Source organism: Paramormyrops kingsleyae, chromosome 24 (genome assembly GCF_048594095.1).
Source record: "Paramormyrops kingsleyae isolate MSU_618 chromosome 24, PKINGS_0.4, whole genome shotgun sequence".
NCBI classification, from domain to species: domain Eukaryota; kingdom Metazoa; phylum Chordata; class Actinopteri; order Osteoglossiformes; family Mormyridae; genus Paramormyrops; species Paramormyrops kingsleyae.
In genome coordinates, this window is record NC_132820.1 from 15641115 (window position 1) to 15653241 (window position 12127).

Below are 12127 nucleotides of genomic sequence, written 5' to 3' on the forward strand. Positions count from 1 at the left end.
GTTCGGCGACTGTATACTAAATACTAAATACTCTACAGTAAAAGTTTGCTCATATTCTTTGGTAAATTTTCCACATGCTTTCAATACCCAATAGTAAACTTGACGCTTTTCAGATGTACTCGGCGTCAAGCCATATATGTTGAAGACTTGGGGCGCGTTCTGTGCATTTACCTCAAACGGTTTCATCTTAATATGATTAAACTACTTTGTAGTACTTTATAATAAGTACTACTAAGTACTTTATAATACTTTGATTATCTTTATGACGGAGGCGGTGATGCTCCCATCCACATCTTCAGATAATGACAGCACACCCGCTGCCGGCCATTGCGCCCATGTCAGACTCGAAGGGGGGAGGTGGTGGCAGGCACGGTGCACCATACGGACCCCCATGATGCACCCTGCTGAGGGGTGAGTTGAGGAGAAGGCTCTGGTGGGTTGTCCAGACGCAGTTCAAAAGTTGTTGGCTGAAGTCAGGATGTGTTCCGCTAAGGGCAGGTTTCAGCGTTGTCCAGTTGCAGTCCTGAAGTCATTGCCTGAAGCCAGGATGCCTGTGTCAGTGCAGGCCACAGTATGGGGTCTTCAGGGGCTGTCGGGCCAATCAAAATTGTTTGTTCGCTCACCATTGCTCGCTGGGAGGTATGTCTCGTCTTGAGTGCTGGCTCACAGCACAGTGATGGGTATTAATACGTTTTCAACATGGTTAAGCACAGTCTTCTCATCTCATTGGTTATCGCCAGAAGTGGGTTGACCTAATGATCCCCCCACTGACCACATTTTGTTCAAAATTTTCGAGTCTTATACAGATACATTCATTATGTGAGAATATGCTACACAGAGCGCCATGCTTGCGCTGTCTCGGTGGTTTGCGTGGAGCCCATGTTGGGTTTAGCAGTGCTAAGGTGCGGGTCGTTGAACTCATTGCAGACTGTCTGTATGAGATCGGCAACAATTTGACCACTGGTAGCCATTTTGTTTCCAATTTGACAACCACGAATTGGCTCTTTAAAGAAAATACTGTCTATGCGCATGCGCTACAGGAGAGCAAGAGAGAGAGCGCATATGCTACAGGCTAAATGCCATATGCTCATTTTAACAAGAAATTATTCCTTGATTCTTGTTGTCGAAATGCTTAGGATGTTTTATTTTATTTTATTATTCACATTGGCAGAGAAGTGTTTCATTACTTAAAAAAGTTAAAGGGGTTTATTTGAAATAACAGGTGCCCCGTTGGTGTCGCCATTTAGTTTGTTTTTTTGGCGTTTTTGGTGGACAAAAACTCATGAATTGTGTAAAATATATAATCACACACACACACACACACACACACACAGTATTATATTAATACACACACATGTCATCAATTTGTGTCAGTCACATAACACCAATATGAAAATTAGCAATCGCGCCAAAGTAATGCAACGCTTCTTGGAGTGATAAACAGAATAACTTTTAGCTATGACACTTTCTGGAAAAACGCTCCGTCTGTAATTATGTTGATTGCAGTTCATTGTGTTTCACTCACATTACGAACACTTACAAATTCCTGGTCCAACGTTGTCGCTCACAGAATGTTGCTGAATGGAATAGATAGGTGCATGTAATATCCAAACCTCACAGACGTCAATTCCCGAGCACAAAGGCATGGATTCGTATCTGACTGCTGTAGTGTCCTTCTACTCTTCCAATATGGCAATGACACCTGTCAGTGAATAAGGAGTACTTCATGAAAGTGCTGTACTCTTTTCTAAGGTGACTGTTTTCCCTCTGATGTTGTGTGTAATGAAGAAACTGCACAACACCCAATGATCTGCATAGGGCTACAAATGCACACATGTACACATACAAGGGATAATGAAAGTTGTCCTTGATCATGCTTTGTGGTTGTCTGACCTCCAGATACTTAAGTAAATTAGGAAATTGGGCACAGGTGGGAAATGATGTGCTGCTTGAACATGCTCTACACTATTTAAAGCCTTGTGGCAGTGGGAAGAGGTCCTTTATACTAATGCAAGTATGGCACAGGCACGAAAGCCACAATTTACAGCCGCAGAGCTTGCTGTGTTGGTAGATGAGGTGGAGAAGAATAGGGAAATCCTCTTCTCAAGGCTCAAAAATGTCACTACATACGCGGACAAAAAACGAGCTTGGGAGGACACCATGGCTGGAGACGTACAACAGCAGATGTGAGGGGGAAGTGGAGGGACTACGCCAGTGTGACCAAGAGGAAGGCTGCAGGGCTTAGGAGGGAGCAGGAGAGGACTTGTGGTGGGAGCACCAGTCTACCTCCTCTCACTCCTGGGGAGGAGCGCGTCTTGGCCATTCTAGGGCCAGAGGCACTTGAGGGAGTCCCAGGAGGCATAGATGTCTGTGGTCTACGCACCTCTCAGACATCAATGCTTTCTACCCCTCGGTCACCTCCTCCTGGCCCAGCAACATCTGGCCCCCTGCAGTGTACTCCACGCCAGGCCCCTCCACATCAGGCCCCCTCCGGCGTGGTCATCACTCCCTTAGGGCTGCAGTTCCCCCCCCCCCGAGTCCCCTGAATCCTCTCAGCCAGGGAGCATCCATCCCGCTGCCTCGCCACGGCAACCCCTGCACACCTGCTGGTGCAGAAATATTCGCTTCCGGTGAAGAGCTCATCAGGTGTGAGTGTGAGAAAAAAATCCATTCTGAGGGATATCAGGGAGGAACTGGCAGCCCTGAGGGAACAGAAGGAGACACCATCAGGAGGTGATGGCCTACCCGAGTGAGAAATTGGCCTTACTGGCCCAACAGGTCAGCAGACCCAACTTCACACTGCACCTCCCAACCTCTGAGAGTAAGTTCATATAACGATGTATTAGCATTACACAATGTGAATGTGAGAAATATGGATGTCAAAAAATGATACAATCGAATGACATTCTTGTCCACGGAAGGAGCCACCGTGCCTTGCTGCCAACGTGATAAAGATGCAACCAGGGCCAACACGGATGGCAGTCACGCATGCACATGATATCGTGTCTTCTTTTGAACTTTTTGTTCCAGACACCATCCAGAAAATCATTCTGGAATGCACTCATTTGGAGGGGAGCCGTGATTTTGGAGAGAGGTGGAAGGAAATGGACCAAATCAGCTTACATGCATACTTCGGCCTCCTTATACTTGCTAGTGTTTTCCGATCCAGTGGGGAATCCATCGAATCCCTATGGGATGCAGACACATCCCAAGGACCCCTGGCTCTGCAGCCATTGTGAGGAGGATTCAGATGGAGGGTGCTGGAGCCACAGGACCACCAACTCCTGAACCAGAAGTAAGTATGAGTAAGACTGAATATATACATACTCTGTATATGTGAGTGAGCCTGAGTATGTGTGTGTGCGAGAGGAATAGACACTTAGAGATGTTAGTAGACTTTTAGAACTGATTAGCATTTTCATCATTCTAGGTTGCTACCAGTCACTGCAAGAGGAAACGCTGTGATGATTGTGGACCCAAGGACAGAAAAACCCAGTTTACATGCATCAAATGCAAAAAATACATTTGCATTGAACACACACTGAAAGCCTGCTTTTCATGTGGTGTATAAATGGTAGAAATTTGTGTTCATTGTAATTGTATATGTTTTATTTCAATATATCCTTTTCAATTTGTTCAACTGAAAAAAAACAAATATTGATAGCTCTGGAATCCTTGTCTCATTTATATTTGGGGACTATTAATGATATATTGCACTTTGTCTTTATTACTATTGATTTCTGCACAAAAATAAAAGAAGTGAACAGCACTTTCATGGAGAAATGTGATTAAGCAGAGCTTAATAGTACATATTAAATGTATTTACTGACTATATTGTTTGTAAGTGAGATGAAGTCAACATGTGTTAAGTAGTTTGACATAAAAAAATTGTTTTTATTATTTTAAAATCCCCAAAACAGTGCGGGTGTACCATACCCATGAATACCAGCTGAGTAACAAAAACATGAATACCACACAAGGGTTAAGTGTGTGGTTCCCTGGTCCAGAATTGCAGCGCATCATGGTGTTGAACCACCGTTGCAGGCGGTGTAGTGAGGTGGTTTATAGGCATGCCTTCATACGCACCACTTTTGATCCACTGGAGGTCCTTTCGGATGACTATCTGAAAGTATCGCCTCACTCGTGCGAAGATAATGAAGTTGCTGGATTTTGTTCAGCCTCATCTTGCCAGGCCCACTAGGCGTAGCTACGCCTTAAGTCCAAGTATCCAGCTTTTGGCTGCACTTCGCTTTTACGCCTCGGGCAGCTTCTACGAGGTGCTGGGAGATGGCCTTGGTCTCAGCAAGGCATCCGTCAGCAGAGCTGTGACTGCTGTCACCCAGGTGCTGTTACAGCTTGCTCAGAGGATGACCTGTCCCTGCCACACTGGAGGAGATCACCAGGACTAACACCAAGGCTTCCACACCATTGCTGGCATTCCAAGAGTCATCTGTGTGATCGACGGCACCCTCATCCCCATCGCCAGGCCGTCCATCAATGAGCCAGCATATTACTGTTGGAAAGGCTACCCAGCTATCAATATTCAGGTGGTCTACAACCATCAGGGTGTCTTCACTGACATCGTCACAAAGTGGCCAGGGAGCACCCATGATGCATTTGTCTGGGCCAACTCTGCTCCCTGCCAGGTGGCAGAAGGTGGGGGCTTTGGGGGCTGCTATCTCCTTGGTGACAGCGGTTACCCTCTGCGCCCCTACCTGCTGACCCCCATCCAGCAAGCCAACACCGAGGCAGAGGAGAGGTATAACAGCGCTCACATCAACACGCGCGCTGTTGTGGAGAGAGCCATAGGGGTGTGGAAGCAGCGTTTCCGGTGTCTGAGCAAGTCTGCTGGTGGCCTGCAACTGCATCCTTCAAAATGCTGTGCTATGGTGGTAGTTACTGAACTGCTGCACAACATGGCTGTCATGGCAAACATAGAGGCAGCTGACCAAAGCCATGTCGAGGATGATGGACCGCATCCTGCAGGCCTACAAGTACGACAGCAGTTAATACAATATGTTTGGCCCCTAATGCCCCCCACCCCACCCTTCTCCCCCACTGGCCCTTCTGTTTTTCCCTCCCCATTAGTTTCCCCATTTTTTTGCCATTAAGTTCCCTGTTGTATAATTTACTTCCCCCCATGTTTCATTCTATCATGATCTATTATTATTTGGGTTTTATTATTTTATTTTTTATTAAATTTTTTCTTGTATTTCTTTTTTTTTTATTTCGTATTTTTCCTTTATTTTTATTTTTTTTTACTATATATGGCAAAGTGAACTGTAAGGCTGGAGGCCTTGCAGGCCCCGTCGGTCTGAGCTCTGGCAAGCCTGTAATGCTCCACCCAGTGTCCTGAAGCAAAGGTCCACCGGCTCCAACAAGACCGGACCCAAATCACCTGATCACCACATCAAAAGGGACACCTCACCCCCACTGGGCGGCCAGAACCCCGCAGTCAAATTCCAGTGATAAGGCCTGGCTGCGTCAAGACACAGATGCATCCTATGGCGCTTTTCCACTGCATAGTACGGCACAACACGGTTCAGTTCAGCTCACTTTTGGGGGGTTTTCCACTGGGAACAGTACCTGGTACCTGGTGCTTTTTTTAGTACCACCTCAGCCGAGGTTCCAAGCGCGCCGAACCGTTACCAAAACGTGACGTGTAAACTCTACTGGTCACTGATTGGCCGGAGAAAATCGTCATTACTGCGTCACTGAACTTGCGACACGAGACACAACAGACCCGCTAGATTTTTAGCACAGCCAGCGAAGGTTCGGACGCACCATTTTGTTTTAACCAAAAATGGCTGTTTCGTGGTCTATTGAGGAAGTGCAGACGTTCCTCTCGTTGGTAGCCGAGGAGCGGATCCAGCGAGAGCTGGATGGGGCGACGCGGAATGAAAAAGTTTTTCAGGAGGTTGCTAAGCTCTTGGGCGCACACGGCTACCATCGGACTTACAAACAGTGTAGGGACAAGTTAAAAAAAAATGAAGAGCGACTACAGGAGTATAAAAGGACCACAACAGCCGGAGTGGTTCAAACAGGCGCTCGTGGAAGTGGTTCGACCAAATGGACGCAATCAACGGAGCTAGACCAGCGAACAATGGAAGGGAGGGTGCCCTGGACTCAGCCACGCCGTTGGACTCAGCCACGCCATTGTTGTTGGAGAACACGATCGAGGATGGTACGTTGTGTTAATATAACGTTTGAAATCTTAACTTTACTGATTTTATTGACCGTCGATTCTTATTTTGTATCGCAATTTGACTGTAAAATCATGGCCTAATGAAGCACGAAGTCCTAGTAGCTAACATTTATCAGTGGTAGTGCTATTGTTCATGATGTTCATGTTTTTTTTTTTGGTGTGTTGCAGTAATTTGTGCATTCCCAACTGATTAGACAAACTTTGCGTTTCAGACTCATTGTCCATGATAGATTCGCTTGTACTTTTTTCTCAATGCAACGACGACGCCTCTTCCCAAGCGGTGCTAGCAGCGTCTCCGCCACACCCGCCAACACCATCACCATCAACCTCCAGCAGCACGACGACACCGCAGCGTGTGGTAACGGGTATGATACAAATTTGATATTTCATATATCATAGTATGTACAAATAGGATATCACAATATAGGATATATATCCTTATATACTGTGTCTCAAGAATTCCAGTTGCTTACCATAAATAGTATAATATTACCATATAATGCCATAAATACTGTAAATTTAATTGAGTAAAATCAAAATAATTAAAAAAATAATTTCTCCCATTTTTACTCCAATTCTCTACGCTTTGGTCCAGGCAAGAGGAAACGGAGCCTGCACCATCAGGAACATCTTGCTGCATTGAGAGAGATGCAGGTGGCAGACATTCAGCAGCAGGAGCTGAACCGTGCCCAGAGGGAGCGGCACTTGCAAATGGCACTTGAAGAGGTCAAACAAGCGAGGGAGCAGGAAGCGGCCTTGAGGGCAGAGGAACACTCTCAGATGGCTGCTTTCAATCAAGCATTCCTCAATGTCATGGGGATGCTTGTCCAGGCAATGAGTGGCCGACGGGAATAGGAACTCTCTTGCTGACTAATCCCATAGGCATGTGTGTTTGTTTGTTTTTTGATACTGTTTGCACTACATGTCTGCACACTGTTAACAGTTTCTTATGTATATACTTTTTGCACTTTAAAAAAAAGTGTTTTCTGTTCATATTTTTACCTTTTATAATTGTTTTGCTTTAATAAAAACAATCTGATCAAATACGTGTACCCCATGACTATATTAAAGATTTATTATTGTATGAGCAGGTAATGTACCTCTTGATAAAGACAAATGATTAATGCCGCCACGATACAAGCCAAAACAATTTTAAAAAACAAGGAATACATTGTAAACTTTGAAATGTTGTTTAAAAATTTATTGATAATACACTTTACAGAACATGCTACGTGAATAGTTAGCTATTCAAGTAACGCATCAGACCTGTACGGACATCCCTGCCCTCCTCCTCTACAGCCTGTGGCACTGCCACCACAGTCAAATCCCAAGCATTCTCATAGGTCTCACCATGACTCACAAAGGTTATGTAGAGCACAACATGTCAGCACCATGGACTTCACAAGGTTGACAGCACAGTCATTTCTTTTCATAATGCATCGCCATCTTCCTTTTAATCGACCAAAGGCATTTTCAACAACTACGCGTGCTCTGCAGATTTTAATGTTGTAGACCTGCTGTTCTGCTGTCAGGTGTCCAGTGTCAATGAATGGTTTTAAGAGCCAGTTCTGCAAGGGATAGGCAGAGTCTCCTAGAATGTAGTAGCCAGCAGTCACCCCACCTATGTTTCTGGTGTTAGCTGGTATGTGGTTTCCACGGCTTGCCAACTCCCACAGTGTTGACAGTCTCAAAACCCGAGCATCATGCAGGCTTCCAGGCAGTCCTGTGAAAACATTCCAGAAAAGTCCCTTTCCATCCACAACACCTTGAAGGATGATGGAGTGCCAGCCTTTACGGTTGAAATAGTCAGTGATATTCCTCTGGTGCTATGATGGGGATGTGTGATCCATCAATAGCACCAATACAGTGTGGGAGCCCCCACCTGTTCTCAATGTAGGCAGCCATTTCTTTAAACTTTTCCTGATCTGGATAACGAATTAGCTCTGGTACCAACAGGGTTTCTGCTGCTGCACAGAACTCCTGAACACACCGACACACAGTTGTCCAATACTTCTGTACTCAGCACCGGTTGCAAGCTTCCACAGTGCGATGGCTATTCTTTTCTTTAAAGGTACACACACGCGGAAGTTTGTGTCCCATCTCTCCATCGCTGGACGCAGTTTGTTGCATAAGTGGAGGAATGTTTCTTCAGACATTCGAAAGTTCTCCAGCCACTGAGTGTTTGTAAAACCGGGAACAATCACATCCCACCACTCTGAAGCACGGTTAAATGTCCAAACAGATGGTCTGTTGCGGCGACTTTTTTGCAAAATGTGGAAGATCTGTAATATACAGAATCAGCATTTTAATGTTACACTGGCAGTTTTCATTTTATGCTTTGCAACAGTGATAAATGTTAGCTAGAGATGTGCTTTTTTTAGATGCTTACCCTTGCGCGTCGTCGAGCTAAAGTGTTGTCGTCGTCTTGCGTGTTGTTGTAAAAGTTCCAAAACTCTCTTGGTTTTTTTTAGCTGTGTTTTCTTTGGCTGCCATCAGCCTCTTTTGAAACAAACTCCTTCGTCTTGCTGTTAAAAACATCCACATGCCGAAAATGAAGAACACCATTCCGTCGATATGCTCCATTGTTGTGTGTTTGTTTGTGGCGCGTTTACGATGATGTCACGGCAGTAGAGGCGGCGGCGCAACTATAACGACACGTGAATAATCCCGCCCACTCTAAAGCGGCACTAAACTGCAGTCGAAACGCAAACCGAGCCGAACTGAGCCAAACCAAGGTGAGCTGTACTGAACCGTGCCGTACTATGCAGTGGAAAAGCGCCACTACATTCACTAACTCACACTAACACAGGAGGTATACATTAGGGACACATACACCCATGTTTGGTCTCGTTTGAATGGTCACAGTACGACGGGCACAATACTCTCAACCTTAAAGCGGCATGTTTTCACATAAGAGAAATATAGAAAGTAAGACTAAACCCACCAAAGTGGAGGATCTTATCACCTGGTAGAACAAAGGAGTTGTCACATTCCTCCTAAAGCAATTTGATTGGCAGAGGGTCTGAGAATTGATAAGATCAACAGTTCTCCAAGACACACACACACAAGATCAGAGCAGGCCCTAAAATAATCAATCACAACCTTTGATACAGCCTGTCACCTGGTTTGGAATACTTAAGGAAGAGCTCCAGAGTAGCACGGGGAGTCACTCAGTAATCAGAGCTCCCACATAGTGCTGTATGAATCTTCATCTGTAATCAGATATTTTCTGCAGTTACTATGTGTCCACTCAGCTGAGATATGGAATTGTTATATACTTTTAATTGGATTATATACTTTGGGAATTGTGGCCACATGTTAAAATTATTGGAATGCTATATTTGGTTAAATTGGTGTAATGTATATTAATTGTGAGTAACCTGTGTTTTGATTACTTCTTGGCTGTCTGACTTTGCTGAACCTCTGCATGTTCCTCAGAGACTGGGGTTATTCTAACACTCTCTTGCAGCCTCTGACTCGACCCTGTTTCTCCGAGACCCGATGCGGCTGCCCAAGATGAGTTACGGTGAATGCCGGCTCAGCCTCTGAGGTGCGCACACGCTGGGTTACGGTAAAAGACCGGCTCAGCCTCTGAGGCGCGCACATGCTGGGTTACGGCAGGTCCGGCCCAGCCTCTGAGGCGCGCACAAGCTGAGTTATGGCACAAAGTCCGGCTCAGCCTCTGAGGTGCGCACACGCTGAGTTACGGCACAAAGTCCGGCTCAGCCTCTGAGGTGCGCACACGCTGGGTTACGGTAATATCCGGCCCAGCCTCTGAGGCGTGCACACGCTGAGTTACGGCAGACATCGGCTTAACCTCTGTGGTCCTCACTAGCTTGGATTCGGCAATGGTCAGCTGAGCCTCTGGGGCATTATGGGCCGCCGGGTCATGACGGGTATCTAGGCTGGCACTGTATTACATTGTAGTGGTTGTCCAACTTCTAAACCTACATAGCAGAGTCATGGATCGCCTTATCGGCCGAGGCGAATCCGATGCGCCCCATCGTCCGGGATTGGTGGGAGTTCAGCAATAGAAGGCACAGCCCAGAAGTAATCTAAATAACAGAAATGTCATGACTAAAATTGCCAATAAAGATCTGTAATTAAATTGGAGTCAGATATAATTTGGTCTTTACCTACAACGGGTAAGTAACTTTACAGAAGCGCTCTGAAGGATCCACACGCATTTCAAGCCTTCGGCTGTCCAATTGGATTCCGCCATTGGGCCAGTGGACGGTTCCCCTACAGTACCATATGGCACAATGACCAAGCAATACACACTAACTGCATATGCTACTATAGGGGTGGGCAATCTTATCCAGAACGGGCCGGTGTGTTTGCAGGTTTTTTTGAGATAACCGTTCGATCAGTTGCTCAATCCCAGTTGTGCAAACTATTCAGTCGATCTACGTTCTACTTTAAACACGGAGTGCATGCCTAATGGCCTTTTCTGGATAAAATTAGTCACCCCTGTGCTAGTCAATACTTTGCAGTCTGAGATTTGTCCCTATTGCTCACTACAGACAGTTACCGTACTTACAGTATGACCAGAGACCCACACAACAATTACGTTTCAAACTACATTTTCAGACAACTTCACATTATATGTGATTGTAGAGCTAAATTATTCCTTATTATAGGTATTAAAGATTGTTACATTTCTTACTTACAAGGTGACTATACCCGTATTAGACTGCATTTTCCACCATCGATGACGTATTTACCTGGAACTACGCTTCTAACTACAGCTCGCGAGCTGTAGTTCGAACTACGCAACTCGGTGTTTGCGAACGTTCGTTCGAACTATGGTTTTGGGAAACACCTGTGTCGTACTTACATAGTTCGAACCATGGAAGTTGCCAACATAGTTAGCAACGATGGTTTTGGGAAACGCACCCCTGCATAGTTGCGGACCGAATCTGTTTTGCAGAGTGCCATTTGCAGAAAAACAGAGGGAGGGGCAGTGCAACTTGAAATTTCTTATGGTGTTTTGTGTGTGAATAAAATGCAGTTCTTCCAGCATGTATGGTCATATTGTGTGAGAACATGTTTCTTATGAGCCATTTTGGATAGGTTTGGCACAAGTTGTATGAATGAAATAGATTTTTCTCCAAAATATGGGACAAACATTGTCTCTCACACACACACACACACACACACACACACACACACACACGGTAATGCATTTAGAAAGAGGCAATCCCAAGAAACACTACTAGTTATACTGTAGTCATTTTGGATAGGTTTGGCACCCAGTAGCTCTTTCCTCTGTAAAACCTGTTGGGCTTCATCAAATGATACGAAATTGGGCACACAAGTTCCAGAACTATGTTTAAAATTGGATCTAATCCATCATGAAGTTTTTGAAATATTTACAAAATGCCAAAACACAAAGTCAGGTTTTTGTATTTTTCCAACTGTTTTTTGTTGTTATTCTCACCTCTCCATAAATTACACAGGTTATTAATTTCAGTTATTCAGCTTCCTAAAATTAATTGTAAAGGGGTCACCTTTGATTTTAGGTAGGCATATGTCTGACTATTACATCTGGAGTTATAAGGTAATTATCCCAAAGAGGCAACAAATGGGCTGTTAGAGAGGTTAGGTGGTACCTTGGGCGGGGCCTATTTTGTGGGCAGAGCTTAAAGCTCTCTCCCATCTATGACGTCATAAGCGGGAGGTGGGCGTATCCTTTGTTCTGATTGGTCGGGGGGATGGGGGTTTTGGCCAAATGGTATACATGCTTATGCCACGTGTTGCCGATAGGGGGGTCGTAGTGTTTGGGGGTTGTTAAACTTTAATAGAATAAAAATACATTACATGTATTTTATTAATGTGTTATTTTTAATAACGTTTTTAAGGAATAATAAAACATATAGCAGGATGAACGTAAGCTATGGCAAAACTTTAGTGATACATTTA